Source organism: Lagenorhynchus albirostris, chromosome 16, assembly GCF_949774975.1.
Source record: "Lagenorhynchus albirostris chromosome 16, mLagAlb1.1, whole genome shotgun sequence".
NCBI lineage: Eukaryota > Metazoa > Chordata > Mammalia > Artiodactyla > Delphinidae > Lagenorhynchus > Lagenorhynchus albirostris.
In genome coordinates this window covers 15717348-15743309 of record NC_083110.1, presented here as the reverse complement: position 1 = coordinate 15743309, position 25962 = coordinate 15717348, and the positions used below count along the sequence as shown (strand labels likewise).

The 25962-nt window shown below is 42.7% G+C and overlaps 1 long non-coding RNA gene and 1 other non-coding gene across 2 annotated transcripts in view; both read left to right on the top strand.

Moving 5' to 3' along the window:
* The window catches only part of LOC132507068 (uncharacterized), a 302523-nt gene that overhangs the window by 207989 nt on the left and 68572 nt on the right, over positions 1–25962 (top strand). Inside the window, exon 4 of the long non-coding RNA XR_009536035.1 lies at positions 16080–16152. This is a non-coding gene — a long non-coding RNA (uncharacterized LOC132507068). The remainder of the gene's footprint in view (positions 1–16079; positions 16153–25962) is intronic.
* On the top strand, positions 22178–22280 carry LOC132507665 (U6 spliceosomal RNA). The gene has a single exon (XR_009536244.1). It is a non-coding gene; the product is annotated as a U6 spliceosomal RNA (small nuclear RNA).

Below are 25962 nucleotides of genomic sequence, written 5' to 3'. Positions count from 1 at the left end.
GTAACTATATGTTCATCAAAACTCATAGAACTATAACATCAAAATGTGTGAATATTATCATATATAAATTACTTCTCAGTTTTAAAAAAGGGAAAAATGCAATCTCTCTGCCTCAGTTACACATTTGTCAAATGGAATGATGCAGCTTCTTCTGCTGATAATGATGATGATACATCAAACACAGGGTTTTGGAAATCTTTTGTAAATGAGAACATGTCTGAGTGCTTTGAAATGCATGAAGTGCTATACAGTTGCCAAATATTATTACTAGATTTTTCTGTTTTGCTTTTGTATTCAGCTACCCTGCTAAACTCTTTTGTTATTTATGAAAGTTTGTACATTGATTCTTTCAGCTTTTTGCAATAAACTATCCATATAAATAATGACAATCTCTTCCTTTGCAGTCTTATATCTTATTTCATAGCTTCTTTTCTTATTTTCTTATATTGTGGTAGTAGACATTCTTGTTTTATTCCTAAACTAAATAAGGATGTATATAAAATTTCAGAATTCAATATGATTTTGGATGGATTTAGTAGCTATCCTTTCTCAAATGAAGGAACTTTCTTATTTTTTTTTTAAGTAGCAGGCTTAATGTCACATTTATTTATTTATTTATGGCTGCGTTGGGTCTTTGTTCCTGCACGCGGGCTTTTTCTAGAGCAGCGGCTACTCTTCGTTGCAGTGTGTGAGCTTCTCATTGCGTTGGCTTCTCTTGTTGTGGAGCACGGGCTCTAGACGCACAGGCTTCAGTAGTTGTAGCACATGGGCTCAGTAGTTGTGGCTCGCAGGCTCTAGAGCGCAGGCTCAGTAGCTGTGGCGCACAGGCTTCGTTGCTCCGCGGTATGTGGGATCTTCCCGGACCAGGGCTCAAACCTGTGTCCCCTGCATTGGCAGGTGGATTCTTTTTTTTTTTTTTTTTAACATCTTTATTGGAGTATAATTGCTTTACAATGGTATGTTAGCTTCAGCTTCACAACAAAATGAATCAGTTATATACATACATATATTCCCATATCTCTTCCCGCTTGCGTCTCCCTCCCTCCCACCCTCCCTATCCCACCCCTCCAGGCGGTCACAAAGCACCGAGCTCATCTCCCTGTGCTATGCGGCTGCTTCCCACTAGCTATCTACCTTACGTTTGGTAGTGTATATATGTCCATGCCTCTTTATCGCTTTGTCACCGTTTACCCTTCCCCCTCCCCATAACCTCAAGTCCATTCTCTAGTAAGTCTGTGTCTTTATTCCTGTTTCACCCCTAGGTTTTTCATGACATTTTTTTTTTAATTCCATATATATGTGTTAGCATACGGTATTTGTCTCTCTCTTTCTGACTTACTTCACTCTGTATGACAGACTCTAGGTCTATCCACCTCATTACAAATAGCTCAATTTCGTCTCTTTTTATGGCTGAGTAATATTCCATTGTATATATGTGCCACATCTTCTTTATCCATTCATCCGATGATGGACACTTAGGTTGTTTCCATCTCCGGGCTATTGTAAATAGAGCTGCAATGAACATTTTGGTACATGACTCTTTTTGAATTATGGTTTTCTCAGGGTATATGCCCAGTAGTGGGATTGCTGGGTCATATGGTAGTTCTATTTGTAGCTTTTTAAGGAACCTCCATACTGTTCTCCACAGTGGCTGTATCAATTTACATTCCCACCAACAGTGTAAGAGGGTTCCCTTTTCTCCACACCCTCTCCAGCATTTATTGTTTCTAGATTTTTTGATGATGGCCATTCTGACTGGTGTGAGATGATATCTCATTGTAGTTTTGATTTGCATTTCTCTCATGATTAGTGATGTTGAGCATTCTTTCATGTGTTTGTTGGCACTCTGTATATCTTCTTTGGAGAAATGTCTATTTAGGTCTTCTGCCCATTTTTGGATTGGGTTGTTTGTTTTTTTGTTATTAAGCTGCATGAGCTGCTTATAAATTTTGGAGATCAATCCTTTGTCAGTTGCTTCATTTGCAAATATTTTCTCCCATTCTGAGGGTTGTCTATTGGTCTTCTTTATGGTTTCCTTTGCTGCGCAAAAGCTTTTAAGTTTCGTTAGGTCCCATTTGTTTACTCTTGTTTTTATTTCCATTTCTCTAGGAGGTGGGTCAAAAAGGACCTTGCTGTGATTTATGTCATAGAGTGTTCTGCCTATGTTTTCCTCTAAGAGTTTGATAGTTTCTGGCCTTACATTTAGGTCTTTAATCCATTTTGAGCTTATTTTTGTGTATGGTGTTAGGGAGTGATCTAATTTCATACCCTTACATGTAGCTGTCCAGTTTTCCCAGCACCACTTATTGAATAGGCTGTCCTTTCTCCACTGTACATTTCTGCCTCCTTTGTCAAAGATAAGGTGACCATATGTGCGTGGGTTTATCTCTGGGCTTTCTATCCTGTTCCATTGATCTATCTTTCTGTTTTTGTGCCAGTACCATACCGTCTTGATAACTGTAGCTTTGTAGTATAGTCTGAAGTCTGGGAGCCTGATTCCTCCAGTTCCTTCTTTCGTTCTCAAAATTGCTTTGGCTATTCGGGGTCTTTTGTGTTTCCATACAAATTGCAAAATTTTTTGTTCTAGTTCTGTGAAAAATGCCAGTGGTAGTTTGATAGGGATTGCATTGAATCTATAGATTGCTTTCGGTAGTAGAGTCATTTTCACAATGTTGATTCTTCCAATCCAAGAACATGGTATATCTCTCCATCTATTTGTATCGTCTTTAATTTCTTTCATCAGTGTCTTATAATTTTCTGCATACAGATCTTTTGTCTCCTTAGGTAGGTTTATTCCTAGATATTTTATTCTTTTTGTTGCAATGGTAAATGGGAGTGTTTTCTTGATTTCACTTTCAGATTTTTCATCATTAGTATATAGGAATGCCAGAGATTTCTGTGCATTAATTTTGTATCCTGCCACTTTACCAAATTCATTGATTAGCTCTAGTAGTTTTCTGGTAGCATCTTTAGGGTTCTCTATGTATAGGATCATGTCATCTGCAAACAGTGATAGCTTTACTTCTTCTTTTCCGATTTGGATTCCTTTTATTTCCTTTTCTTCTCTGATTGCTGTGGCTAAAACTTCCAAAACTATGTTGAATAAGAGTGGTGAGAGTGGGCAACCTTGTCTTGTTCCTGATCTTAGTGGAAATGCTTTCAGTTTTTCACCATTGAGGATGATGTTTGCTGTGGGCTTGTCATATATGGCCTTTATTATGTTGAGGAAAGTTCCCTCTATGCCTACTTTCTGCAGGGTTTTTATCATAAATGGGTGTTGAATTTTGTCAAAAGCTTTCTCTGCATCTATTGAGATGATCATATGGTTTTTCTCCTTCAGTTTGTTAATATGGTTTATCACATTGATAGATTTGCGTATATTGAAGAATCCTTGCATTCCTGGAATAAACCCCACTTGATCATGGTGTATGATCCTTTTAATGTGCTGTTGGATTCTGTTTGCTAGTATTTTGTTGAGGATTTTTGCATCTATGTTCATCAGTGATATTGGCCTGTAGTTTTCTTTCTTTGTGACATCCTTGTCTGGTTTTGGTATCAAGGTGATGGTGGCCTCGTAGAAGGAGTTTGGGAGTGTTCCTCCCTCTGCTATATTTTGGAAGAGTTTGAGAAGGATAGGTGTTAGCTCTTCTCTAAATGTTTGATAGAATTTGCCTGTGAAGCCATCTGGTCCTGGGCTTTTCTTTGTTGGAAGATTTTTAATCACAGTTTCAATTTCAGTGCTTGTGATTGGTCTGTTCATATTTTCTATTTCTTCCTGATTCAGTCTTGGCAGGTTGTGCATTTCCAAGAATTTGTCCATTTCTTCCAGATTGTCCATTTTATTGGCATAGAGTTGCTTGTAGTAATCTCTCATGATCTCTTTTATTTCTGCAGTGTCAGTTGTTACCTCTCCTTTTTCATTTCTAATTCTATTGATTTGAGTCTTCTCCCTTTTTTTCTTGATGAGTCTGGCTAGTGGTTTATCTATTTTGTTTATCTTCTCAAAGAACCAGCTTTTAGTTTTATTGATCTTTGCTATTGTTTCCTTCATTTCTTTTTCATTTATTTCTGATCTGATTTTTATGATTTCTTTCCTTCTGCTAGCTTTGGGGTTTTTTTGTTCTTCTTTCTCTAATTGCTTGAGGTGCAAGGTTAGGTTGTTTATTCGAGATGTTTCCTGCTTCTTAAGGTGGGCTTGTATTGCTATAAACTTCCCCCTTAGAACTGCTTTTGCTGCATCCCACAGGTTTTGGGTCGTTGTGTCTCCATTGTCGTTTGTTTCTAGGTATTTTTTGATTTCCTCTTTGATTTCTTCAGTGGTCACTTCATTATTAAGTAGTGTATTGTTTAGCCTCCATGTGTTTGTATTTTTTACAGATCTTTTCCTGTAATTGATATCTAGTCTCATGGCGTTGTGGTCAGAAAAGATACTTGATACAATTTCAATTTTCTTAAATTTACCAAGGCTTGATTTGTGACCCAAGATATGATCTATCCTGGAGAATGTTCCATGAGCACTTGAGAAAAATGTGTATTCTGTTGTTTTTGGATGGAATGTCCTATAAATATCAATTAACTCCATCTCATTTAATGTATCATTTAAAGCTTGTGTTTCCTTATTTATTTTCATTTTGGATGATCTGTCCATTGGTGAAAGTGGGGTGTTAAAGTCCCCTACTATGAATGTGTTACTGTCGATTTCCCCTTTTATGGTTGTCAGTATTTGCCTTATGTATTGAGGTGCACCTAAGTTGGGTGCATAAATATTTACAATTGTTATATCTTCCTCTTGGATCGATCCCTTGATCATTATGTAGTGTCCTTCTTTGTCTCTTCTAATAGTCTTTGTTTTAAAGTCTATTTTGTCTGATATGAGAATTGCTACTCCAGCTTTCTTTTGGTTTCCATTTGCATGAAATACCTTTTTCCATCCCCTTACTTTCAGTCTGTATGTGTCTCTAGGTCTGAAGTGGGTCTCTTGTAGACAGCAAATATATGGGTCTTGTTTTTGTATCCATTCAGCCAATCTGTGTCTTTTGGTGGGAGCATTTAGTCCATTTACATTTAAGGTAATTATCGATATGTGTGTTCCTATTCCCATTTTCTTAATTGTTTTGGATTCATTATTGTAGGTCCTTTCCTTCTTTTGTGTTTCTTGCCTAGAGAAGTTCCTTTAGCAGTTGTAGAGCTGGTTTGGTGGTGCTGAACTCTCTCAGCTTTTGCTTGTCTGTAAAGGTTTTAATTTCTCCATCAAATCTGAATGAGATCCTTGCTGGGTAAAGTAATCTTGGTTGCAGGTTTTTCTCCTTCAACACTTTCAATATGTCCTGCCACTCCCTTCTGGCTTGCAGAGTTTCTGCTGAAAGATCAGCTGTTAACCTTATGGGGATTCCCTTGTGTGTTATTTGTTGTTTTTCCCTTGCTGCTTTTAATATGTTCTCTTTGTATTTAATTTTTGACAGTTTGATTAATATGTGTCTTGGCGTATTTCTCCTTGGATTTATCCTGTATGGGACTCTCTGTGCTTCCTGGACTTGATTAACTATTTCTTTTCCCATATTAGGGAAGTTTTCAACTATAATCTCTTCAAATATTTTCTCAGTCCCTTTCTTTTTCTCTTCTTCTTCTGGAACCCCTATAATTCGAATGTTGGTGCGTTTAATGTTGTCCCAGAGGTCTCTGAGACTGTCCTCAGTTCTTTTCATTCTTTTTTCTTTTTTCTGCTCTGCAGTAGTTATTTCCACTATTTTATCTTCCAGGTCACTTATCCGTTCTTCTGCCTCAGTTATTCTGCTATTGATCCCATCTAGAGTACTTTTAATTTCATTTATTGTGTTGTTCATCATTGCTTGTTTCATCTTTAGTTCTTCTAGGTCCTTGTTAACTGATTCTTGCAATTTGTCCATTCTATTGTCCATTCTATCTCCAAGATTTCGGATCAACCTTACTATCATTATTCTGAATTCTTTTTCAGGTAGACTGCCTATTTCCTCTTCATTTGTTAGGTCTGGTGGGTTTTTATCTTGCTCCTTCATCTGCTGTGTGTTTTTCTGTCTTTTCATTTTGCTTATCTTACTGTGTTTGGGGTCTCCTTTTTTGCAGGCTGAAGGTTCGTAGTTCCTGTTGTTTTTTGTGTCTGTCCCCAGTGGCTAAGGTTGGTTCAGTGGGTTGTGTAGGCTTCCTGGTGGAGGGGACTAGTGCCTGTGTTCTGGTGTATGAGGCTGGATCTTGTCTTTCTGGTGGGCAGGTCCACGTCTGGTGGTGTGTTTTGGGGTGTCTGTAGACTTACTATGATTTTGGGCAGCCTCTCTGCTAATGGGTGGGGTTGTGTTCCTGTCTTGCTAGTTGTTTGGCATAGGATGTCCAGCACTGTAGCTTGCTGGCCGTTGAGTGAAGCTGGGTGCTGGTGTTGAGATGGAGATCTCTCGGAGATTTTTGCTGTTTGATACTACGTGCAGCTGGGAGGCCTCTTGTGGACCAGTGTCCTGAAGTTGGCTCTCCCACCTCAGAGGCACAGCACTGACTCCTGGCTGCAGCACCAAGAGCCTTTCATCCACAGGGCTCCTTAATTTGGGATGATTCGTTGTCTGTTCAGGTATTCCACAGATGCAGGGTATATCAAGTTGATTGTGGAGCTTTAATCCGCTGCTTCTGAGGCTGCTGGGAGAGATTTCCCTTTCTCTTCTTTGTTCTGACAGTTCCCAGGGGCTCAGCTTTGGATTTGGCCCCGCCTGTGCGTGTAGGTCGCCGGAGGGCGTCTGTTCTTTGCTCAGACAGGACGGGGTTAAAGGAGCCGCTGATTCGGAGGCTCTGGCTCACCCAGGCCGGGGGGGTAGGGAGGGTCACGGAGTGCGGGGCGGGCCTGCAGCGGCAGAGGCCGGCGTGACGCTGCAGCCTGAGGGCGCCGTGCGCTCTCCCGGGGGAGCCGTCCCTGGATCCCGGGACCCTGGCAGTGGCGGGCTGCACAGGCTCCCCGGAAGGGCGTGTGGCTAGTGACCTGTGCTCGCACACAGGCCTCCTGACGGCGGCAGCAGCGGCCTCAGCGTCCCATGTCCGTCTCTGGGCTCCGCAATCTTAGCCGCGGCTCGCGCCCGTCCCTGGAGCCCTCTCAAGCAGCGCTCTTAATCCCCTCTCCTCGTGCACCAGGAAACAAAGAGGGACGTAAAAGTCTCTTGCCTCTTCGGCAGGTCCAGACCCCTCCCCGGACTCTCTCCCGGCCAGCCGCGGCGCACCAACGCCCTGCAGGCTGTGTTCACGCCGCCAACCTCAGTCCTCTCCCGGCGCTCCGACAAAAGCCGGAGCCTCAGCTCCCAGTCCCGCCCGCCCCGGCGGGCGAGCAGACAAGCCTCTCGGCTGGTGAGTGCCGGTCGGCCCGATCCTCTGCGCTGGAATCTGTCCGCTTTGCCCTCCGCACCCCTGTTGCTGTGTTCTCCTCCGCGGCTCCCAAGCTCCCCCACTCCGCCTCCCGAAGTCTCCACCCGCGAAGGGGCTTCCTAGTGTGTGGACACTTTTCCTCCTTCACAGCTCTCTCCCGCTGGTGCAGGACCCGTCCCTATCCTTTTGTCTCTGTTTAGTTTTTTCTTTTGCCCTAACCAGGTACGTGGGGGGTTCCTTGCCTTTTGGGAGGTCTGAGGTCTTCTGCCAGCGTTCAGTAGGTGCTCCGTAGGAGTTGTTCCACGCGTAGATGTACTTCTGGTGTATCTGTGGAGAGGAAGGTGATCTCCGCGTCTTACTCTTCCGCCATCTTCCGGCAGGTGGATTCTTAACCACTGCACCACCAGGGAAGTCCTAAAGGAAGTTTCTTTTTATTCCTATTTCCCAAGAGTTATTTCTTTTTTGTTAATAATGAATAGCAGATTTTTTTTTGGCTGAATGGTTTTTTCTGAATCTATTGAAATCATTATATCATTTTATCTTTCAACCAAAAATATTTATTTTCAATCAAACTTCAGAGCTGACCTTTTATATTCTTGTGTTCCTTCTCTAATCAATCTGTAATCTCCTAAGGGGCACAGACTTTGTCTTTTTGTCACTGTATCTCCATCACTTATCCCAGGTCTGATTTAAACAAAATATTTATCCCTAAAACTTAACTCTTATCTGAAGGCTCGAAAGATCTCTTCTCCCCTAATTTTTTTTTTGTGGTACGCCGGCCTCTCACTGCTGTGGCCTCTCCCGCTGCGGAGCACAGGCTCCGGATGCGCAGGCTCAGTGGCCATGGCCCACGGGCCCAGTCGCTCTGCGTCATGTGGGATCCTGCCGGACCGGGGCACGAACCCACGTCCCCTGATCGGCAGGCGGACTCTCAACCACTGCGCCACCAGGGAAGCCCTCCCCTAATATTTTTAAATCCTTAGTTTCAAGATTAGTTTTAGCCTGTTTAGTCATCTGTATCTCTATCAAAGTTTTGGCTTCATTCTTTTTGCTCCAAACCTATTCTTAGAGATAGATTTTTTAATAGTCAATGTGAGTACAAATACTCTCCCCTAAGACCTGCTGCTGTTTTATATTTTAATATCTCTCTTTCCTTATCAAGAGTAGGTTGTAGGTTGCGCCTAGGAGCTTCAAAGTCTGTTCTTCAGTCATCAGGATGTGAGCAGAAGAAAGATACTGGTAATGCCTGGAGATTTGTAGCAGGAAGTTTCCATTTGTAACATGAGTGGCAGCTGGTTGTAGGGCACGTAGCCAACCTCAGCCTTGCTTTTGTTGGTCTCTTGAGAATCCTGCTCTTAGGGAAGACTGGGGAGATGGTATCAAGTAATAGGTAAGAGCATGGACTTTGGACAGAAGTAGCCCTAAGTTTGAGTCTTGGCTCTGACAATTAGTAATTGGGTGACCATGGATAAGTCACTTAACCTCTCTATTTTCGTTTTCCTCATCTTTAAAGTAGGTGTAGAAGTAGGTGGTTTTGAGTGCCTGACACACAACAGACTCTCAAAAATGTTGCCTATTATTTCAAAGCAGTTGCCAAGGCATAATCTGATGTGATAAAATAGGTTTCCCTGTGAGAGGGCACTTAGAGGCTTTTTAAAAATTTTGTTTTGTTTTAGATTTTTATCATGAAAGGAAAAAATGTAATTTTTTTAAATGCAGTTATAAAGATGCAGAACAAAGAGAGTCCGGACTCATGTTTCACAATTTACATAGCTTATTTATTGTTTTATGTTCTGTAATACTTCAGACAGTTATATAATCTCACCCCCTCCCACCCTTTTAGGATGCCAGGATATGACACCAGGACAATAGGGAAGAAAAGTTTTTGGTGGGGACACATGATGTGTTGCAGGAAGAAGGCATATGCTTTTCTGACATTAATGTCCCGTCACTTACATTGGGTAAAGCAATCCCAAATACGGACTGATACCGGGAAACAGATTTTTCCATTATCGTTCTAGCCCTAAAGTCTATGAGACCTTTTTATAATGTTATGAGCCCTTCTCAGCCTGGCCTGTTGTCAGGCACTGGATTTTAAACCTCGGTTAATTCCCAGTTGTAGTGGCTTCCAAATCTCTCCAGTTCTTGAAGTCATAGCCTGAACTTCCCCACTTCTCTAGGAATAAATTTTCTTCGACATTGGTTCTCCTATATCATTCTTCTTATCAAAGGCTACAGTTAAACAACTACCCGGTAGAATAGGAATCGTTCACCAGACTCCCCTGCCTCCATCCCTTTGACTCCGACCCACCTCCCTGAACTCCAGTCACCTCACCTCCCTATGGCTTGCCCTCTCTTCCAGCCAGAAAGGACCATCCATGTGCCATTTTCACTTGTGTAGCTTTAACTTACTATCTCCTTGCCTCCATGAGGGTGATTTCTCTATGTTGCTGTTCTCCCTTCCTCCTTTTCTGGAGTCATGAGATATAGAAAATTTTTAGTCTTTTGGCATCTTTGAAAGAGATCTGTTATTAGGTTTATTTGTGTTTGTTTAGAAGAAGTACTTTGATACACTGGAGTTGGAATAAGATTATAAGAGAAAGCTCAAATGAAAGGAGAAAGATAGTTGCTAAACTGCATTTAAAGAGGCAGAGTCTTGTTAACTGAATTTCTGTCTAGCTCCATGTGAGTTTGAAGTTTTTGCTGAGATAGTTGGTAAAGTTTGGAAAAGTTCAGACCTGACTGCTCTGGGGTTTCATTCAAAGCTTCCTACAGGCATAGTAATGGACCACTAGATGCTGCAGGGGTTTCCCCCTCACTGAGACACTCTTGGGGGGTTGGGGCAAGAAGACAAAAACAAGACAAACAAGCAAGCAAATTCTGGCCCAGGTAAAACTGGGATCCGGATGCCATTTCCCCTGAGAGCTCTCTGCTTACCCTTTCTGTGCTGCTTTCTGCTCCAAAGTGCATCTTCCTCTCCTATCTTCTGCAATTCCTGATTTCAGAAAGATGACTTTTTAGCCATTTACACCTTTGTGAGAATCAACGTTACCTTCCCTTAACACTTCCACTGTATTTTTGCAGTTTAAGACCTATCTCTCCAACCACGAAAGGACAGTCCTTGTCCTTATGAAGGAAATTTTAGACATCAGTAAGAATTTGGGGAAAATTCAGAAAGAAAGGGAAAAGAGATGTTTCCTGGTACTCTTGAGGTTTAAATATCCGGGGAAAGTAGCCACTTTATCGCCACCTTCTCTTTTTGGTTTTGTCACTTACCCTTTCGAGTCAGGCCCCAGCAAGGGTCCTCCTGCCCCGTGTCACTCATGCCAATAGAAGGAGACCAAGTTCTGTTCAGAAGCAGAGGAAAGTTTTGTTCTTTGAGCAAAGATGGAGAGGCGCGAGCAGGTGTTCTAGAGTCCACGCCCTCCCCACAGGCTGTGGGCGGGGCTGCTTTATAGGGGTCTCGTCAGCAGGGAGGGGGCGGAGTTCTTGCAGTGGGCACAGGCGAGCTGCTCACGGCCCTGCAGCCTTAAGCGCGGGGCACAGCGGTCTCTGCACACGGCCCACCGCCGCCGCCATCTTGAATTGAGTCCCCGGCGCAGCGCTTCTCCACACGCCTGGCCACGGAGCTGAGGTGTCAGCACAGCCTTTTTTTGGCCGTGCTAGGAACTCCGGTCTGAAGCGCCAGGGGCAAGGCTTCGGCAACGCAGCACCCTACAGGCAAGTGAAACCAGACAAGGCACAAAAGAGGTTAGACCTTCTCTTACCACCTAGATTCCATCTTATTCCCCACTCCGCACCCTTCCACCCTTCACGCCCTCACCCCGCTCCGGGCACCCCAGTGGGCTTTGCCAGTGACAGGTTAATATGCCCCACGCGCGGGCCTGAAGGAGTCTGTGTACCACTTGAGTTCCTGAAAACACATCCACTACCCCTGCCGGTACACTAGATGATTGGACCACAGATGAAACTAATGAAGCCAAATGAAACTAATTCAAAAGCAAGGCTAGGGCACACAGATTCTTTCTGAGGGGATTTGGCAAGGAGACGTGAAGCGACTGAGACATTTAGCCGTGGGAACAGTGGAAAGACCATGTAGGTCAGGGTTGAAGCTGGAGGTTGGGGCATGAAAGCCACAGAGAAAGCTGAAGGTATGGGGAAGCAGAAACCCTGAGCCAAGAGAAGAGGCTGCAGTCCATCGATCCTTATCATCCGCTTGTTCTCTATTTGTGCATTTGTTTACTTGCTAAAATTTATTTGTAACCCCCAAATCAGTATTTGCGGTGCTTTTGCAGTCATTTGCAGACATGAGCAAAATGGTGAAAAATTTGGGTCATCCAGCGCCGCATTCCCAGCTGAGGTCGAACAAGGAGGTACTCTGCCTTCTTGTTTCAGCTCTCGTGCTATAAACAAGTGTCCTTTCCACGGTTTCTTTAGTACCACGTTTTTCACATTTTTATACTTTTTGTTGGTGACTTCACTGTTTAAAATGACCCCCAAGTGTAGTGTAGTCCTAAAGAGCTGTCTAGCGTTTCTAAGCTCAAGAAGGCTGTGACGCTCCTTCCAGAGAAAATACATGTATTAGATAAGCTTCCTTGAGGTTGTAGTGCTGTTGGTTGTGAGTTCAGTGTTAATGAATCAACAGTAAGGTGCCTTAAAACAGAAATACACATAAAGCCAGGTTATGGATTGATCGGTTGGCAAGTGTTGTGACCAGAGGCTTGCAGGAACCTAATCCTGTATTTCCCCTAGGAGTAATGGTTCTCTATTTGCTAATTCGATGTTTGTGTCAATTTTAGAGAACGTAACTGCTGTGAGCAGTGAGAGTCGAGTATGTTGAGGGGTAAAGAATGAAGCAAACACAGAGGAAAGCAGGTGAGGGATTGTGCTGCTCCAGAGAGACAGAGAAGCTACCTGCTCCCTGGTGGCTCCCAGTTTCAAGCTCAGTTCCATTGAGGACTGGCTGAAATTTATTCAGTGGCATCTCAGTATCTTTACAACTTTTATATAAGCTTGGTTGAGTTTCCTCTCCTTGCAACCAACAAAGTTTTGGCTGAAACTCATACTCCATACATTACCTATCCTGAGGAGGCAACTGTGGAAAGATGTAGTGGTCTCGCCCTTTGAGGGCTGGTCCACGGCCGCTATGAAGTCCATGCTGCTGAGGTTGCGCTGGTGTGTTCCTGACACAGGTGCTGCATCACAAAAACACACCCCACCTCAGGGAGGTCTGTGTTCTAACTAAATGTTCAATGCCACTCGAAAAGAGAGTTTAAGAACTTGAACTTTTAAAGAAACCAAACTTTGGTGTCAGTGTGAATTATCAATGACAGATACTTTGCAGCAACTTGCTTTGGTTTCTAATTTGAAGGATGGCAGTTTTAGGATGGTCAATTTTTTTTTTTTTTTTTTTGCTGGGAGACAGACACATTTTTGAAAACAAGTTCCAGTCTGAACACCCCTTGAGGAAGGGACTGTTTATTTGACAAAGCAGTGTGTGTCCCCACATGGGAAATTAGAGAGAGAGAGAAGCACCAGACCATGCAGAAAAAGAAAGTTTTAACATTCTCTAGGTGAAGGAACAGGCTCTCCCCTGCATACTTGGTTTGATGACTGTGGAAAGTACACATTCAGTGGTGTCTGAGCGCCAAGCAGGCCCCATCGTTCTTTCCTAGCCCTCTGTGGTCTGTGATGACTCCACCCCACTAACCAGAATCTCTCACTCCCCAAATGCATGGTCTCCATTCCAATCAACTGTTTATTCCACTAACAGACCAAACTTTTATTCTGCCGTGCAATCTCTCATGTTTGTCTTATCTGCTTCTGAGCTCTCAGAGTCTTCCCTTCAAAGCCAATCCAGTTACTCCTCCCCAAGAAACTATCATTGGTCCTGTGAACTTCCTTTTCTTTGCATTGCTTCTCCATCCCTGCTCTCTGAACCCATCTGGTACTTGAAGACAACCTTCTCTTATAGCCTACAGCGTTTCCTAATGAGGCTGACTCTAACAATAATGAAAGTTTCAGTCAACTCAAGAATCCTATCAGTACAAAGGGGTAATAATAATTCAAGGCCGCCTATGATCCATAATTTTCCAAAAGCATGGTTGATCTGAAGTCAACCTCACTTCTTGGGGACCCTGAGCACATTAGCCCTTGCTAATATCCGTGGTTGTCCCAGCACATGGAATAAGTTAGTTTAGCTCATATGGGTAAATTTTTCATTCCCAAAGAGTTATTTTGTTAGTGCCAACCTGAAAATAATGCTATACTGTCTTTGGGAAAGACTTTTCCCAAGTAATGTTAAGTCTCTTATTGCCAGCTCATTCAGTCTCATAAAAGCTTTCTGAGGTAGGGATCTCCCGTCTTTTTTAAGGCAAAGAAACTGAGGCCTCACAGGAATAGTTTATAGAGAGAGAGAGTTGGGGCTAAAAGCAGACCTTCTAGGTCTAGGTCTAGGTGTAGCAAGAGAAACCAGGGAAGCCTCACTCCCACAATAGGGCCACCATGAACAGTTGGGCAGATTGCATACTGCATAACTTCAGAGTTTATGAGGAGTTGACCTCTTTGGCCAGATGTGGTGGCCCTGCTTAGTCTAGAACCTAGCCTGAGGTGAAGTGAAAGCCGGTGCTGGGTACTAAGGAAGAGACTGAGGGTGCTTCATCTTAGTCCTCTTCTTGGACAGCCAATCCAGATGGCTTGCACTCTCTTTTATTCTTATTGGGGTCATTGGAAGGGGAGAGTTTGTCAGGCCTATCTTCTCAGTCTCCTCTTAATAGCATTCTCATTTCTACAGAAGGCACCAAGCCAAAATTTCTTAAAGGGTCAGATTTGCAGATACATTTGATTACTATGAAGCCAGAGACAAAGAGGCCACATCCTTAAAACATCTGGGGCCAACATCTATGCATTATGGACTTAACTCCTGACACATTTGGCACAAGTTGAAAAATGAAGGAAAAAAGTGCCCACTGTCTCTAGAGGCCTTAGGAACATACAAGGCAAAACGTTTTAGTTGTAGACAAGAAAATGCTGGAGAGTCAGCAAGGGATGAGCTGGTCAGGAAATATCCACTTCCTGTGGATACTCCCAAGTCCTCCCACTCTGGCCAACCGCATTGCAGATGATATAGCCAACAAAACACTGTACCAAAACGGCACTATTGGCTCAGTTGGCTCCAGTCAGCTGCACCATTGACCGTACTTGCCCATGCAGGACCTTCCAGGTTTCTTCCTGAGGCAGGGGATGGTCAAACAAACCAACAAGAAAGATTTGTATCAGAAATGTGGCATTCTGGAAGCAAGGGTAGGCATTTATCAGCTGCAGCTGAAGATAAATTTCCAGACTCTTTCAGGTACAAGCAAGGAATTCAGGTTGACTTTACTTTGTAGAATGGCTTAAAAGAAATGGTTTTAATTTAATTATGGGAGTTTTTCAATACCATGGTATAAGAATTCTGTGATTTACCTGCACTCAGATGAAAGCCTACTCTTGAAGTTTGCTGCATTAGATGGGAATTAGTATGCTAAGTCCATTAACCACTGTTTTCAAAGGAAATCAGACTTGTCTCTTAAATTAAAAAAAAAGAACAAATCGCAGCGAGTCGTGCTGAGATGCCTTGTCTTTAGTGAAAAGGGAAGTATGTTTTCTCTGACCAGCCCACACAAAATCAGATATTTAATATGATTACTGAGAAGATGGAAAAGGTTTTCAGGAAAGACTCCTGTTGCTCAGCTCCTAGCAGCCTGTAAGGGAGTAAGTAGGAAGTCGAAGGGACCAGCCAGCCTGTTAAAATGAGGCCTAGAAATGGGATCTTTGATTCTGCACAGCAGTCCTGTGAAAGCAGAAGGTACAAATGGTGGGTTAGGCTGGCAAGAGAGTCCAAACCAACCAACTAAGCAACCAACTTATTTTTAAGCACATACTATTTACATGAGGGTACACAAATGCAGGGTCACTGTCCTCAGGAAGTAGTTGTATTTTGGACATTTGGCTAACCAGGAAAACAGGAAACACTACAGGCATTTACAACAGGGAATTGGTTACAGGTGATGGAGGAGCTGAGACACCGGCAGAGGATAGTGCTAGCAGGAAGCCTCTACCAGCCCCCAGGCTGGAGGGAGTAAGGCAGCCTTTGCAGAGGTCCATGGGCAAGGGTTATAAGGCACAAGTGGAACCAAGGTGGGTCTGTCTTGGGGCTGGAGCTGTGGAGGAGACGCAGCTGTTGCCAGAGAATGAGTCTGAGGCAGAGAATGAGGGAGAGAAACACCCTAACTTACCCTTGTTCCCCCTGCCAATACCTCACCAGTGCCTACCATTGACTGAACCCAGGCAGGAGCCAACTAACATACGGGCCTGGGAAAGATAACCTGCAGGGGTCAGTCCCCCTGAGAAGCATAGAAGGGCAGGGGAAGGGCAAGGAATGGACTGGGGGGCAAACAAGCCTCCGCCTGGAGCATGCTTGGATCATTTTGTACCTTCAACCACAATGACTTCACCTCGTCCTGGGCCAGACCATGACAAATCAGTTGCAAACACAAGTGCTGGCTGGAATGGGCTCTGGGATCAACCACTACCTCATCCTCTCACCAGCTACTTAACCCCATTTGGGGCTATCCCAAGACCCTTTTCAGGAGGCTCCTTAATTCTTAAGCAACTATAAGTAACTATAACACACACAGCCTGACATACATACTGTCTCTTCACAGAGGCCTTGGAACTGACTGTCCTCACTCCTGTTCCCTGTGGAGAATCCCAGGATCTAACCAGCCCCATGGTCAAGTGAGTAGAATTTTGTCTGGCTTTCATTTCATCTGTGGTCAGTTCTGACAAGATCAGCTTGATAAAGACTCTAAGCCCCAATGTGCCTAAATTGATGCTTTCAATTTAGTGCCTCAGTGCCTAGGTAACAGCAGCCCTCCAATCTGGGTGTTTCTCTGAGTTGATGTCACAGGCCTATCTTGCTAAAATCAGCCTTATCAGTATTATCAGTTCAGAGGTTTTGGTGTTCCTAACCAGCTGTATGACCTCAGACAAGTTACTTAGCCTGTTTAAATCTCTGTTTCCTCATCCGTACAATAAGAGCAAACACAGGCCTGTTGTGTGGCTTAAATGAGCGAACAGCTAGTAAAAGCATTTATCTCTGTGCCTGATACACAAGCAGTGCTCAATAAATACTATATCCTGTATTGGTCAGGATTCTTCTAGTTTAAGTGATAGAAGCCCAATCTGGATCTAGGAGTTTATCCGCGGTCCTCACTCTGGGTTTTCTCTATATTCCTCTGATTGATTTCACCCTTAGGCAGACTGTCCCCCGTGAGATGGCAGGGTGGATGCTGAGACATCCTCCTTCCTGAGCAACCACAGGAAAAAGGGATTCCAAGAGTCTCCTGAAGTCCCTGGAATGGGGTTTCATTGGCCTGTTTGGATCACATGTCCAGCAGTGAGTTAGTCACTGGGGCCAAAGGGTGGATAGACAGCTCCAGTCGGCCAAGCCTAGGTCATGTGCCCATGTAGGCTGAGAGTAAGAGAAGTCAGTTCTCCAAAAGGAAACAGCAGAGCTGTTTTCAGGAGGAATGGATGTTAAGAAGGCAAAAACAAACTATTTCCACTACAGCAGCTATTGTTCTATTATTATTACAATTTACTATTTATTATTTACTACTAGCACTTCCACTATCCCTACTACTACTACACTGTACAGCTACTAAAAAAACTTGGAGGAATATTCAGTGAACAACTTGGTTAACAGCCAGGGAAAAGGGAAAATCATAGAAAGCTATTATGGGAGAAAAAGTGTCCTGAATAGAAGGAAACAAAATGAAAGAGCTTTTATCAGTAGATGAAAGGTGAAGTTAAAGCAAAGCCTGAAATGGTGAGTTCTAGGGGATCGTGTAAGCATCTTTCAAAAACAAAAGTGATCTACAAAAACAGAAATATAGATCAATGGAACAGGATAGAAAGCCCAGAGATAAACCCACGCACATATGGTCACCTCTTTTTCTTTTTTTTTTGCGGTACGTGGGCCTCTCACTGTTGTGGCCTCTCCCGTTGCGGAGCACAGGCTCCGGACGCGCAGGCTCAGCGGCCATGGCTCACGGGCCCAGCTGCTCCGCGGCATGTGGGATCTTCCTGGACCAGGGCACGAACCCGTGTCCCCTGCATCGGCAGGCGGACTCTCAACCACTGTGCCACCAGGGAAGCCCAGTCACCTTATTTTTGATAAAGGAGGCAAGAATATCCAGTGGAGAGAAGACAGCCTCTTCAATAAGTGATGCTGGGAAAACTGGACAGCTACAGGTAAAAGAATGAAATGAGAACACTTCCTAACACCATACACAAAAATAAACTCAAAATGGATTAAAGACCTAAATGTAAGGCCAGACACTCTAAAACTCTTAGAGGAAAACGTAGGCAGAACACTATGACATAAATCACAGCAAGATCCTTTTTGACCCACCTCCTAGAGAAATGGAAATAAAAACAAAAATAAACAAATGGGACCTAATGAAACTTCAAAGCTTTTGCACAGCAAAGGAAACCATAAACAAGACGAAAAGACAACCCTCAGAATGGGAGAAAATATTTGCAAATGAAGCAACTGACAAAGGATTAATCTCCAAAATTTACAAGCAGCTCATGCAGCTCAATATCAAAAAAACAAACAACCCGATCAAAAAACTGGGCGGAAGACCTAAATAGACATTTCTCCAAAGAAGATACACAGATTGCCAACAAACACATGAAAGGATGCTCAACATCACTAATCATTAGAGAAATGCAAACTACCATGAGGTATCACCTCACACTGGTCAGAATGGCCATCATCAAAAAACCTAGAAACAATAAATGCTGGAGAGGGTGTGGAGAAGAGGAACCCTCTTGCACTGTTGGTGGGAATGTAAATTGATACAGCCACTATGGAGAACAGTATGGAGGTTCCTTAAAAAACTAAAAATAGAACTACCATACGACCCAGCAATCCCACTACTGGGCATATACCCTGAGAAAACCATAATTCAAAAAGAGTCACGTACCACAATGTTCATTGCAGCTCTATTTACAATAGTCAGGACATGGAAGCAACCTAAGTGTCCATAGACAGATGAATGGATAAAGAAGATGTGGCACATATATACAGTGGAATATTACCCAGCCATAAAAAGAAATGAAATTGAGTTATTTGTAGTGAGGTGGATGGACCTATAGTCTGTCATACAGAGTGAAGTAAGTCAGAAAGAGAAAAACAAATACCGTATGCTAACACATTTATATGGAATCTAAAAAAAAAAGGTTCTGAAGAACCTAGGGGCAGGACAGGAATAAAGACACAGATGTAGAGAATGGACTTGAGGACACGGGGAGTGGGAAGGGGAAGCTGGGATGAAGTGAGAGAGTGGCATGGACATACACACACTACCAAATGTAAAATAGATAGCTAGTGGGAAGCAGCCACATGTCACAGGGAGATCAGCTCAGTGCTTTGTGACCACCTAGAGGGGTGGGATAGGGAGGGTGGGAGGGAGACGCAAGAGGGAGGAGATAATGGGGATATATGTATATGTATAGCTGATTCACTTTGTTATACAGCAGAAACTAACACACCACTGTAAAGCGATTATACTCCAATAAAGATGTTTAAAAAATAAATTAATTAAAAAATTTTTTAAAAAGTGATCTAAGTAGCAATGTGTAATACATTTTGTAGTTGCCAAACTGAAACTACCTCACTGTGGTTGTTTTAGTAATGCTTTAATGGCTGTACAAAGCATGTTGTATGCTCTCAGCACCATACGTCTGTAGTTGCAGAACTGACACAGGTATCTATGAAGCAGGCCAACAACATTCCCTGTACAGGAATGCCATGTCCACAACACCTTATTGCAGATACAGAGATACATTTTGCACATAGGAACCTTGTGACATGGGAACATTCTAATTTTTCTTTCCTACTGTCTTAAGTGAAATAGGTATGAGATATGTATAAGGAATTTCTGACAGAAAGTTCAGGGGCTATAACTTAAAATGAAACATTGTTTGGCTATTTGGCAATGCTATAGTATCCTTGAACAACCGGTTTACTCCAGGATTAGTGATGTATACCAGTATATAAATATACAGAGAATGAGACCCAGAAAGTGGCAACCCTGCACTTGAACTTGAACCTATGTTTTATATACCAACGTATGCTCTGTCAACAGAATGATCTCTATTTAAAGTTGTGCTCCACAAAGCGTTGGAAAGACTTTGCACATTGCCCCTCTTTGTAAACTAAAACTATGTTCTCAGAAATTTATTTTCCTGTTGAACATTAATAAAATGTTAAAACTAATATGCTATAGGATTTGCTTAAAGCTAAGCCTGTCCATGCAGAACAGTTGAACAACTTCAGGAGAAGCTGGTTATTTGGGCCATTTGGATGTTTCACCTGAAGAGCAGCCAGACCAAGTAGGCCGAGGTCCATCTGAGTATAAGAAGTCAGCTGATTGGGCCAAGCAAATCCTTCAGTTCAGTGTAAGTAGAATATATGTTTTCTGTTTGTTTTGGTTTTTAAAGAGACTGTGCAATGGTTAGACCACATGGTTTTGTGTAATAATTTTTGAATGAGAAGAAAACCACATATCTAAGGTGAACACTTTAGATAGGCTTGTTGAGTATTTTCTTAACTATACAGTAATGTTCTGGGGAAGCTAGTCAAGTAGCACTTTGAAGTCTGATACACTCACCAAACAGAAAAGAATAATATGACTTTATAGTTCTAGACGTGATTATACTTTCCAAGCCACTGGTAGTAATTCTCTCAGCCACCCCACTGGCCGGTAGGGCTGACACCTAATTTAGTGCCCATCCCACTCCTTTCCATAATAACACAAACAGAATGGAAACATTCTTCACCCATGTTGAGAAAAGCCAGTCATTTGGTTTTCTAAGGCTTTTTTTTTTCCTTTCATATTTTGAAGGGTGGTGCAGACCAGATTAAAAAACATGGCTCAGGGAAGCAAGAAATCATTCCCCCAAGCGTTTATTAAGTGAATCACAAATTCATTCAGCCTGACTGCTTACCCAGAGAAATTAAGGGAAAATGGTAAAAGTTGTGAGCCTCTAAGTATCTTCAACTTTAGGATCTCCCTGGGAAGGGTCACAAATGTAATCCTTTTCAGCTGTCCCTGCCTTGCTTCCACTGTCAATGGAAATATCCAGGCAGGATGAACACACTTTCTGACTAGACTCTGGACTGACCTAGACAGCTTTTTGGAAATTTAGGATATACTTTTCCTAAAGCCTCTTAATTTCTCCCATCCCTCCCTGATTGAAAACATCATTTATCCCAATACAGCATGTGGAAAGGGAGGGGAGGGAGAAACAGACAGTTATCTGAATTCAGGATAAAAATTACTTTGTGAGTTTATTATTCTCATCCATAACAGATGACAATTTTCCTGTCATTTAGCTGATTCTAGAGCAGAATCACCAAGCGATATTAAGTACTATTTTTCATACTATTTATCTTGAGGGCCCCAATGAGACATGTGCACCTACATTTAATAACCCGTGATCCATAACTTGCATATTCCCTGGAAATGCTTGGATATTTTGTCAAGTGCAGCTAGCCATTATTTCACTGGCCATATGTTAATTACCCTGCTTCACTTATATTGTGGTGGGTTCCAAAGACTTAGTCTTCCTCCAGTGTCTGAGAGCTGTCTGGAAATCTTAGTTCTAAAGAAATTTGTGAATTTGTAGTTTCTGAAGTAGCTCTATTCCTCATTTGTTGCGTTGACAGCTACTTTCATGTCATGACTCTCCTATCAGCTCTAAAATAGGCTCAGCCCTCTCTGACTTGGAACTCTCTTTGAAACTCTAAGATGATGTGTCATTTCAAGGGTAAAAAAGCAAAAATGTTATAAATATGAGTGGATGCTAGAGTCCCAAAGAGTTTCAACAAGCTACAGCTTCCTAGCTGCTGACATCAGCATTGTGGTTCTTATTATACAGCTGGGTTTCAGACTGTGATCCTTTTCAAGTATCATCTCTACTCTATATAAAGAACGTGGATTTAACGCAGTTTCTGTTGAGTTATTGGATAAGATTTGAAATGAATCTTTCGGCCATTCCTACAAATTAGTGAAATGTCTCTGGTCCACTAACCCATTTCCAGGGACTAAGATAAAGTCTAAGAATCTGACTCTGTCATTCATTGGAACTGAAATTGTCTTTCAGTGGTTAATACACTCAGTTAGTTCCAAATCTCTTGGATAAATTAGAACTTTCTAAGGCAATAGCAAAAGGAAATCACAAGCATCACTAATGACAAAAAATCAGAGTACTCAAGTACAAACTAACCAATCTCTGTAGCAACGACCTGCTCTTGGTCTGAACTTTTTAGTGAATGGATCACTACTTGGATGGGGAAGGATACAACCTGAATAGTTCATCTACTAATAAAGTCCCCTTAAAAATCACCTCTGTTCAGCAAATACTAATACAGCTGAGTCAAGCTCTTGCTTAAGTTCTTTATAGGCACCATCTCCGATAACCTTCACAATAGTCCTGATAGGTAGATACTCTTACTGGCCCATTTTACAGATGATGAGATGAAGGCACAGAAAAGTTAGGTAACTTGCCCACCATCACACAGAAAGTAAGTGTCAGAGCTGGACATGAAAAGAGTCCTGATTGACTTTAAATCCTCTTAGCCATTCTGTTACACTGCCTTGATGATTGGACAAACACCCTGTCTCAGTGGTTTAAAACTGAAAAAGAGGGACTTCTCTAGTGGCGCAGTGGTTAAGAATCTGCCTGCCGCTTGCTTCGGCAGCACATATACTAAAATTGGAACGATACAGAGAAGATTAGCATGGCCCCTGCGCAAGGATGACATGCAACTTCATGAAGCGTTCCATATTTTAAAAAAAAAAAAATCTGCCTGCCAGTGCATGGGACACGGGTTCAAGCCCTGGTCTGGGAAGATCCCTGTTGCAGAGCAACTAAGCCCGTGTGCCACAGCTACTGAGCCTGCACTCTAGAGCCCATGAGCCACAACTACTGAGCCTGCGTGCCACAACTACTGAAGCCCGCACACTGCAATGAAGAGTAGCCCCCGCTCACCGCAACTAGAGAAAGCCCGCACGCAGCAACGGAGACCCAAAGCAGCCAAAAATAAAAATAAATAAATAATTTTTTTTTTAAAACTGAAAAAAAAGTAGCAGTTACTACTGAATATTTCACTCAGGGTGTCATCTGTGGCTACCCTTTTCCTCCTTCTGGCCTTCTAATTGCTAGTCTTCAAATGGTACTTAAATTTTTCATTTCCCAAATCTTCCTTTTGTATTTTACCTCTTTTTCTTTGATTTGAATAATGCATATTTCATATCAGCAATGAAATATCCAGGAGAGATCTCTGCATGGCAAAGTTGGGGGAGCCTTTGCATTTTGGTTTGCTTGTGAACTTGACACACACTGCAAATCCTAATGGGGCCTCCTGCCATGTAGAAATCTCTGGTTTGCCAACTGTAAGATTTCTAGGCCCTCCGCAAGCATATTTCTTATCTCTTCTTCATGTGAGCAAGTTAAGGCTTCAAAGCAGAATCCAGTTTTGTGATTTTTATGCCCTTAGGATGATGGTGAACAATTTTTGCTCTTTGAAAAATGTGTAAAATAAGCTAGTATTTCTAAAAAAGAGGTTCATATATATATATATATACACATATATATATGTATATATATATATATATATATATATATGAATTGGCACTGATATGCTTAAGCATTGATTGTCCGGAAGGTTAAATCAGAAGTTAAAAGCAGCAGTTACTTCTGGTGGTGGTGGTGATGGAGAATGGGAGCTGAGCAGATGGGGGTTGAGGTGGGAAGGAGGACTCTCTCTCAGCACCTTTTCTTCCTTTGTGGTGTTTGAAATATGAGAACTTGCTGACTACTTAAAAATAACGTTGAAGAAAACAAATGCTCTTAACTTTTACCTCGAAGGTAATCAGATGCTGCAGCATCATCACAAGATCATTCAGTCAGGAGTTGGGTTAGTCTAGAAACAAATTTTCACAGGCAGTGAGTGGCAGTTAAAAGCCTAAAAAGAGATGGTTCCCCTTACTGTATATACAGCCTATGTCACACCACTAAGGGTGTAGGAAGCTGAGGTAAGAAGAGGGCAAAATTTCCCAAATCGTGTTACATATTATCAAAGAACAAAACAAAAGGGGAGACTGCTGCAGGACTTCTCAGCGTTCAGTATGCCGTGTGCAGTCAGACCTCCCAAGAGGGGATGGGCAGTGTTTCCTAAAGTTAGTTAACAATGGAATCCCGCTCCAACTTCTTCAAGGAGTGTCTCACAGAATTAGTGCTCCATGGAGCACATTTTGGAAAAGGCTGGATTGTCAAGGACCCTTCCAAATAAGAGATACTATCTAAGCTGTATATGGAACTTTGAGTTCTACAGAGAAGTATTAAGTGATCACCACCATATTCACCAATGCAACATGTCTTACACCAAGATCTGCCTTGAATAAAAAGTATATATAGGGACTTCCCTGGTGGCGCAGTGGTTGGGAGTCCGCCTGCCGGTTCAGGGGACACGGGTTCGTGCCCCGGTCCGGGAAGATCCCACGTGCCACGGAGCGGCTGGGCCCGTGAGCCATGGCCGCTGAGCCTGCGCGTCCGGAGCCTGTGCTCTGCAGTGGGAGAGGCCACAACAGTGAGAGGCCCGCGTACCGCAAAAAAAAAAAAAAGTATATATACAATTCAAGAAATATTGAGTGACTATCTGTGCAAGGCACTTGGGGGCTCTGGGCTTACAGAAGGCAGTAACTAAGGTGACTAAGTGGGATAAAACTGCCTCCTGCAGGAGAGAGAGGAGCTAAGCCATCACCAAGGGCTGGTTCTAATTCCACAGATGACATGGCCTCCTTTACTCTAATTTCTAAAGTGTTTGTTTTGAGCTGTATGGCCCAGCCCCATTTCACTTCTAAATCAAACTGAGCATTAGGTCAGACATTTGAAAAAAGCAGAGCTCAACACCCTTCAAAGCAGGGCAATGTTAGCAAACAACAGGAACACAATCCATGGCATGGTTTGTATAAAGCATTTTCATGTGTGTAAATGGGTAACTTAACTCCCGTTTATGGCTGAAAACCAGAGGGTCCAAGCCGTTACTCCTAATGTGCACTGTGACTAGTATTGGGGTAGGTCACCATGTGCACCATGGATTACATTTGTGTCTTCAGTGAGGCTGCACCCAGGGTCCACTTTACCAGCCCGGAGAGCTTGGGAGAAGTCAAAGAAATGCTCTGAATGCTTTTAAAATTGACATATGCATTGAACATAACAATAAACAAAGACCACTTTGAGATTTAATAAAGCAGTTTTACATATGTCATTGCCTCTCACAAAGTCCTCTTTACAATCTTGAGAGCGAAGGAGGCTATCACATCTCCATTTTATGGAAAACAAAATAAAAACTCAGAGAGACTTACTAACCTGCCGTTGCTCACACAGCCAGCAAGCAATAATGCTAGGAATCAAATCTGCCTATTCTGTATAAAAGAGATAACTAATAAGGATCTACTGTATAGCACAGGGAACTCTTCTCAATACTCTGTAATGATCTATATGGGAAAAGAATCTAAAAAAGAGTGGATATATGTATATGTGTAACTGACTCACTTTGCTGTACAGCAGAAACTAACACAACATTGTAAATCAACTATACTCCAATAAAAACTTTTTTTTATATCTACCTATTCTGGTGCAGAATCCCACATACATTTCAGTACACCTCAGTCACATGGAGAGAACTGCTGCTCCACTGGGGGCTTATTCTAAAATCTCACTAGTCGATATGAGATAATATTACAGATTCAGAAGGATCTTCTTCCTCGCTTTATCACACACACCTTGATTCCCTTCCTGGGAAATGAATCTTTTGTAGCATCAGAAGGACCTTGTTTCAAGGCCCTTGCAAACAGCTACTAAAAGATATGTGAATGAGGACAAGATAGTTGTCAAGAGTCTCTGGGTAGGATTCTTGCCTTGGATGAAATGAGGGCCTGAATTTCTTCAAGACAGTGGTTCTCAAACATTGATGTGGATAATAACCATCTGAGCGTATGCCAGAAATGCAGATTGCCTGGCTCCATCATCAGATTCATTCGCTAGATCTTGGGTAGAGCCTGAGTATCTGCATTTTTAACAGGTCTCTTAGGTGGTTCTGTTCCACAGTTTAAGAGGCCCACACTTCAATCCTAAGAGCCTGTAATGTTATCAGAGTAAGTAGTGTTTTAAATAATTATTCGTTCTCCTCATCAGTAACTCTTTGGGGTTTTTTTTGTTTGTTTGTTTTTTTGTGGTTTTTTTTGCAGTACGTGGGCCTCTCACTGTTGTGGCCTCTTCCATTGCAGAGCACAGGCTCCGGACGTGCAGGCTCAGTGGCCATGGCTCACGGGCCCAGCCGCTCCGCGGCATGTGGGATCTTCCCGGACCGGGGCACGAACCCGCGTCCCCTGCATCGGCAGGCAGACTCCCAACCACTGTGCCACCAGTGAAGCCCTTTGGGTTTGTTTAATTGCACAAGAATAGAAG